The sequence below is a fragment of the Python bivittatus genome, unplaced genomic scaffold (genome assembly GCF_059951505.1).
Source record: "Python bivittatus isolate LINGU-HERP-01145 unplaced genomic scaffold, Pbiv_v1 ctg000700_np1212, whole genome shotgun sequence".
Taxonomy (NCBI): Eukaryota; Metazoa; Chordata; class Lepidosauria; order Squamata; family Pythonidae; genus Python; species Python bivittatus.
The window spans coordinates 90,139,102-90,146,332 of record NW_028277098.1 but is presented as its reverse complement, the minus strand read 5'-3'; the positions used below and the strand labels follow the sequence as shown (position 1 = coordinate 90,146,332).

Here is a 7,231-nt window from a genome sequence, read left to right as displayed (position 1 = left end):
GAAATTTCTCCTTTTGCTCCATCTGAAGCCCTTCAGGTGTCAGCAGGATTCCTTGCTCCATTTCCAAGTTTCTCATATCTTGCTACTGAGCTTTGAAGCAGGTTCTGAAACACAGAAACATTTTCCCACCAACATGCAACAACGTGCGCATAGACAAACACCAATGTATTTGAGAACACGTGCAAATATCTTAGAGGAAGAGAGGGGAATGAGTGTCATGCTGAATATTTATCCTGCATTTTCCTTACTGCTTCCAGTTTCTTTCAATTTTTTTTCAATGAAGACAATTTTTTGTGAAATTTTCATAGGGTGGAGAGACGGTATATTTGCACTTATTTTGTTATGTGGTACCCAAAGGGTGTGAGTGAAATCTAGTTTTTCGCTGCACAATAATTTTTCCAATGGTGTGCAGCCCCTATGGCTACCCAAGCTTCAGTTAAATCCCAAGTAAAAGAACTCATGAGAAAAGTCTTATTGAGCGTTTAAGGTTAGAAGGATGAGTGGAATCTCCGGTGATGAAAAGATGTGTAACAGAAATCACCACCATAATAGCATCCTTTTCCAACAAGTCAGATGAAAGACACTGCCAAGAGAAATTTGAAATTTGAAACAAATTCTCCAGCACCTTGAGAACAAAGTAAAAAAACTCAGCCCATTTCACAGGGGAAAACATTTACATAAAAATGCAAAACAGATTTTGGACCATGCTGGAGGACATAAATTCTGGCCTGAATAATACACAAAGTCTTGATTTTTGAAATCCTAGTAATTTGTTTTTAGGGAGAAGAGCGGTAACAGTAGCTATGCAAGCTAGTTATTACTATTAGTATTACTGTTATTATTATAAGTAATCTACAGTTAGATTCACAGTTTAAGACTGGTGGAAACTTAATAATTCAAGCCCTAACCAAGCACCTAAGAATTATTAAGGTACAATATAAAATAGAATATAGGTAGTTCCAACCACAGTATTTTTTGGTAAGATTAGGGTGTTCAGGTCTGATAATTTCAAAATTTCAAAATATCGAGGCAGTCACAGTTGGTATAACAATGGATGTCTTCCTCCATAAGCGTTCAACTTTGATCTGCAAGTCCGAGTATTTTGTAATTTTTTTCCAATTGCTTTTCCTCAATGCTAGCATCACCTGGTATAGCAACATCAATGAGCCAGACTTTTCAATGACTGTTATATCAGGCATGTTATGAACAAGATGCCTGTCTGTTTGGATCTTCAAGTCCCATAAGATCTTAACCTGCTCATTTTCCAAAACCTTCTCAACTTGATGGTCCCAGTAGTTCTTGTTACATTCAAATCCAAACCTCTGGCAAAGTTTCCAATAAATAATTTTGGCAAGTCAGTCATGAAGCTGTTTGTAGTCAGTTTGTGAAATTTTGCTGCAGCCACTAATGAAATGGTCAGTTGTTCCATTCTCTTTACTACAAAGGAGACATTTGCTGTTGTTTGTTACACACTGAATTTTCGCTTTCATGCAATTAGTTGGCAAAGCTTGTTCTTGAGCCACTAAAATAAAGCCTTCAATTTCTTTCTTTAACACTCCTGATCTTAACCAACTCCATTTAAGGTTTTTATTGGCTTTTCCTTCTATATCCTTCAAGTATTGATCATGCATTGGCTTGTTCTTCCAATTAACAAATTGGTTATCAATTGTTTCTTTTCTATAGTCAGCCTTTACCTTTGTTGTTTTCAAAAGCTTTCCTTGATTGACTTCCTTCAAGAAGAGTTCTTCACTTTTCTTGATATAGTCACTCAAACCATGCTTTTCTTCCTCCACAGTTTGTTTCACCTGTAGGAGTCCTCTGCCCCTTTCGGGTCTTGGCAAATACAGTCGATCAATATCGCTTTTTGGGTGTAGAGCATGGTACGTTGTCATTAGTTTTCTTGGTTTCTAATCAAAGTTATCAAGTTCCATCCAGGTCGAATCAACTATTCCTGCTGTATATTGCATAACAGGGACTGCCTAGGTATTATTTGCTTTAATTATATTTCCATCATTTATCTTTGATTTCAAAATTTTCCAAACTTGTTTAATATATTTGGTAGAACTTTCCTTGACTTCATTCAGAAGCTTCCAAAACTCCCAAATATTTGTAGCCTTCTTCTGGTGCTACTGCCTTTATCAAATCTTCATTGTCAAGCTGTATTCCATCATCTTCATTAATTTTGCCTGTCTTTATGGCTATAGTTGCACACTCAAAATGCCAAATTGCATTCCAATATCTTTGGTGAATCATTTTGTGCTTTTGCCTCAAATTCTTCAAATTGCTGAAATCCATGCAAGTTTTCTTTATCTTCAACTCCAAGCAGACTTTCCATTTAGATTTTCCTTTCTTAATGGTTTCATTCCTTTGTATTTTAAGTCCCAATTCTTCAATAGTTACATAGGCTGTGGCATACATCAGCTGGCTCATTTGGGTCAACATTTCAGTTGGAATAATTTTGACAGCTTCATTAATATTCACTATTTTAGTCAGTCTTCTTATTAATTTGAGTCAATTTTGGCAGATGTATTCTTTCAACTTCTTTCATTCAATCTTTAGTTTTCCCAGCTAATTCTTCATTAATCAGTAGTGCTTGCAGTTCTTTAGCAACTTCAGTTTCTTCTCCTTGTTGTTCTTTGTTGACATCAATAATCTCTTCACTTTCTACTGTTTGTTGCTCATTCTGCAAGTTGGTATTATTATTGGTAGTTCTGGATAAAACTGAATTTTGAATTGCTTGTTTTTCAATTGCTTCTAATTCAACTGTGGTAAAAAACTTGTGTTTCAAAATTACACATCTTTGGTCCATAAATCTGTGCTCATCAACCTCTAAGGCCAGAAGTCTTTCATTCCAAAGCTGGTACATTTACTTCTGAAATCCACATTTTGATAATTCCAGTTGGTAGAAACATTCCACAATTTAATAGTTTTCTTTCTTTGACCAAGTTTTTTGTTTTTGATTGCCTTTAAGTAGCCTGTCAGCTCCATGCCCTGGTTGCCTAGCAAAGTGAGCTGAGCCCTGTAGCACATTTTTCAGTGAATGCTCAGGAGCCATAGTATCCAACACAACTCTTGTTAATTCGGGCAACAGTCAATCCGGCATGAAATTCAAATTGTGCATTCTCACCATATTGAATGGGTTTTTTAGACCGGTTCTTCAGCTAAGACCTGTGTGATATGGTTGCACCTATTCAACATAGCCTTTAGTATCACTAGAGCACACAGGCCCTTCTACCATGACAAGGTACTGTTCCTTTGGCGGGGATTATCATCATCATCATCATCATCATCATCATCATCATCATCATCATCATCATCTTACTTTTGCACTCTTGAAAGCAACTGTAACATAAGAAGCTAAAATACTGGAGAAAATATTCTACTTTGAATTGTGTAAGGGAAGAGTCCCTTCATTTTTATGTCTGTGAATTCTTAACCAATAGTCATAGCTAGTGGACACATCTGGGAGGGAAATCAACACAAGTAATCCCATCAATTTGCATTCATGTTAGTAATCTGCTTGCTTTTTCATTTTTCCAAGGTGCTTGCTAAATGACAGCATGTTCACTGAACTGTAGATAAACACGGCAACAGGAACCCCAGCAAATCAAATTATTAAGCTTTATTCACACCAGTATTTGCAAAGCCTTTGCCAAAAACTCTTATCACAATAGGCTTTTCAGCATGAGTAAATGTACAAAGCACCATCTTTTTCAACTAGGCATTCTACAGAAAGATTTAAGGCATACACACAATGACTTGCAACAGTACATGAGACAGAAACATCAAGGCTTCTGATCTCTTGCAGGAACTTATGGGGGAATTGTGCCATAACATTAAATAGTTTTTTTCCCCCATAAGTTTCATCCCCTAGTTAACCATTCTATCTACGATGCCCATATGTGTGTGTATATTTGTGTGTGCATTTATATCATTATTTCTTTTCCTCTTTGGAAAAAGCTTGCTTAAGATTTTGTTAATGTGTCTTAATTTTTCAGGATGTAGGTCCTCCACACATTTTCAAAAGTGAGATAACTATATCTTGTCTTTAATGCACACATGTGGCAATGTCTGTGTGTGGGAACTGAGGCTCCACATGATGCCCAGATGGCTTTTTCACATACTTTAATTGCAGAAGTTGATAATAGCACAGTTATTCTGTTCACATAGCTAAAATCTTCTTCTGTGGCAGAAACCAAAGTATTGGATACGGCAAATTCTGAAGTGCCTCCAAGTAATTTGGAACAAATTGTCAGGTACCTGAGGACAAACTGATGGCTGAAACCCAACTTGTTATAAATTAATCCCCTTCCCTACCACAAGGGTGCAGACTGGTCATTTGCTTTGAGGTTCTGCCATTCTTCTAATCCAGTGGCTGCTAAGGCCTAGAGATAGAACCAAAGAATACAACAGTATAAGTCTTACTAGATTTGGAAGAAAGGCTGCAGTCCAGCTTGGACACTTGAATCACTCTTCATGATGAGATGGGCAGGAGATATTAAAGAAGGTTCATTGAGACAGAATGGTCCCTTGCAACGATCATCTTTGCTGTGTAAAGAGTAGGGCCTCTATGGCTTGCATAATCTTGTGGTGGTGGATGCAGGAAAAGCTTTTGTTGAAAGCTTTTCTAGTGAAGTTGTGATAAAAGGGCCTGAAGAGAATGAAGTGGGAGGTTAAAACAGGCCTAACCTCATATCTACAGCAGGACCACAAACATTTTCTCAGTTAAGCAGCAGAAAAGGGAAACAGGGCTGTACATCCCACCATGAAGTTTTTTTGGTAATATCTCAGATGGCATTTTCTCAGCAGGATCACATCTCAGAGTACTTCCGTTGCATCAAAAACAGCCCTTGAACTTGGCTGGACAAACCTAGTATTGACAGTTCTGTGCATGATCTGCGCTAGTTCGCCAAACATTCCCAAGCACAACTCAAAGTACATGAGATTACCTTTGAAATCCTAAATATCCTTTAAATATAAATATAAACATATAAATTACTTATATTAAATTATAATGTTTATAATTTAATTTTTATAATTTAATTTAATTATAATTTAAAAATTAATTTATTATAATTATAATTATTATAAATTATATCTAAATTATAAATTATTATAAGAAGTAATTATAATAATTTAAAAATTAAATATAAAAAAAATAGCACCCTTCTGGTGCTAGAGCTATGCCATCTTTGGTACTGAATGGGGTTGCACTGCCCCAGACAGACCCTGTGCACAGTCTGGGGGTGGCAGTCATGGCTAAGAGGGACTTTGCATAGCTTCGTGTTGTGCACCAGTTGCACCCATTTCTAGATCAGAGGGACCTAATCACTGTCACTCATGCCCTGTTCACCTCCTGTTTGGATTTCTATAATGCGCTGTACATGGGACTGCCCTTGAAGAGTATCCAGAAGCTTCAGCTGGTGCAAAAGGCAGCAACACGGGCAGTTATGTGTGCCACTAGAGTGGTACACATTATACCTCTGCTCTGCGAGCTGCACTGGTTGCCAGTTTGCTTCTAGGTCCAATTCAAGATGCTGGTTTTGACCTTTAAAGCCCTTCATGGCATGGGGCCAGGTTACCTGAGGGACTGCCTCTCCCCAATTGCATCTGCCCATCCCATCAGCTCTGGCAGAGAAGGCATGCTGGGATCCCTTCTGCTAGAGAATTACATTTGGCGAGTCCCAGGAGGTGGGCCTTCTCTGCCATGGTGCCCACCTTGTGGAATATTCTCCCCCCAGAAGTGAGATTAGCTCCATCCCTCTTAACATTCCACAAGTCCCTCAAGGCCTGGGGCTCCCAGGGGACCAGGGAGATTTTGCGATGGCTTCATTATTAATTTTATCCCCTCCTGTTTTGTGTGTTTTTACAGTTTTTTATGTGTAATAGTTTTTATGTATTTATTTTTTTAATTGTTGTATACTGCCCAGAGTCACCTTGTGTGAGATGGGTGGCTATATAAATATGATAGATAGATAGATAGATAGATAGATAGATAGATAGATAGATAGATAGATAGATAGATAGATAAATATCCTATTTTTTGGATTTCCAAGGGCCACACCATATTCTAGCATTACCATACTTGAGCCACAAAAATCTTGAGGACCACTAGATGATAGCATAGAGATTGACAAAACTAATTCTTTGCTGCCATCTAGTATCATCTATATTTATGCAGCTCAAATCTGGGAGCCCTAAAATATCCTTCCAAAGGCCCACCTGAGTTTCTCTAGAGGATAAGATTACCAGATCTGGACTACAAAAATCCAGACATCTATTATTTGGCAGCAAAGAAATTTAGTTCTTTCCAGTCTATGAAACTCCTAAACAGTCAGGAGATACTGTTTGGTTCCCTGAATTCCCCTTCAGAGCTAAGATGGTAATATCTAGCAAACAGCTGACCTGAAGGAGTGAGGAACTGTGCCAGCTTCTAATTAATATAAATAGATGAAAAATGTTGAAATCTTGGGGCAAATTGAAATAGATGTATGATCTAAGGTCATACAGAGATGTGCAGTTCTGATATGGTCAGCTATCAGGATGACCCAACAGCAGAGGTTCTGTTTTTGTTTTTAAGGCTATGTGTGTGAGTGTGTGGATGTTTAAACAGTGAAAAATATCACCACCTGATATAATGAGAATGTCTAGCAATATGGGAAGTGTTTTTACACCCATGTCACCCTGTTGAAAAGCAAGTATTTGGTAAACACATTTAGGTGTAGATGTTCTATTGCAGTGCCACTTCGTGACATAAAGAAGACCATCTCTGCCGCCTCCTCCTCCTCCTCCTCCTCCTCCTCCTCCTCCTCCTCCTCCTCCTGTAGTATTAATGGTATATATGGACATTTTCAGCAAATAACAATTCAGGGTCCTCCCTGAAGGGCTTGCACTATAAGTAAAGAATAGCAACAGTGGGAAGGGAGAAAAAAGAGAGAGAACTGTATGAGAATATATAATTTAGAACTGGACACAGATGGCCTTTTGAAAGATGAGAGAAAATGGGTAGATGATATGTCTAGATTTCTCCAGGGAAAGGAGAAATCTCAACTATTTTTTGAAGGGCTGATAATAGCATTGCAGCTGACAATCATGGGTATCCAGGTGGTGGAACAGGGAATGAAGGAACAGACATTATGAACCCTTCACCTTTTGTATGTGCACTGAGATGTTTCATGCAAGTATGTCAAGGGTAGAATTTGCATCATAATATTACAAGGTGTGGTTCTTC

At 37.9% G+C, this 7,231-nt stretch overlaps 1 pseudogene; it reads right to left on the bottom strand.

Annotated features, from left to right (window-relative positions):
* Positions 1-1,074: 1,074 nt before the first annotated feature.
* LOC148214270 (uncharacterized) lies at positions 1,075-2,430 on the bottom strand (annotated as a pseudogene).
* Between the last annotated feature and the right edge of the window lie 4,801 nt (positions 2,431-7,231).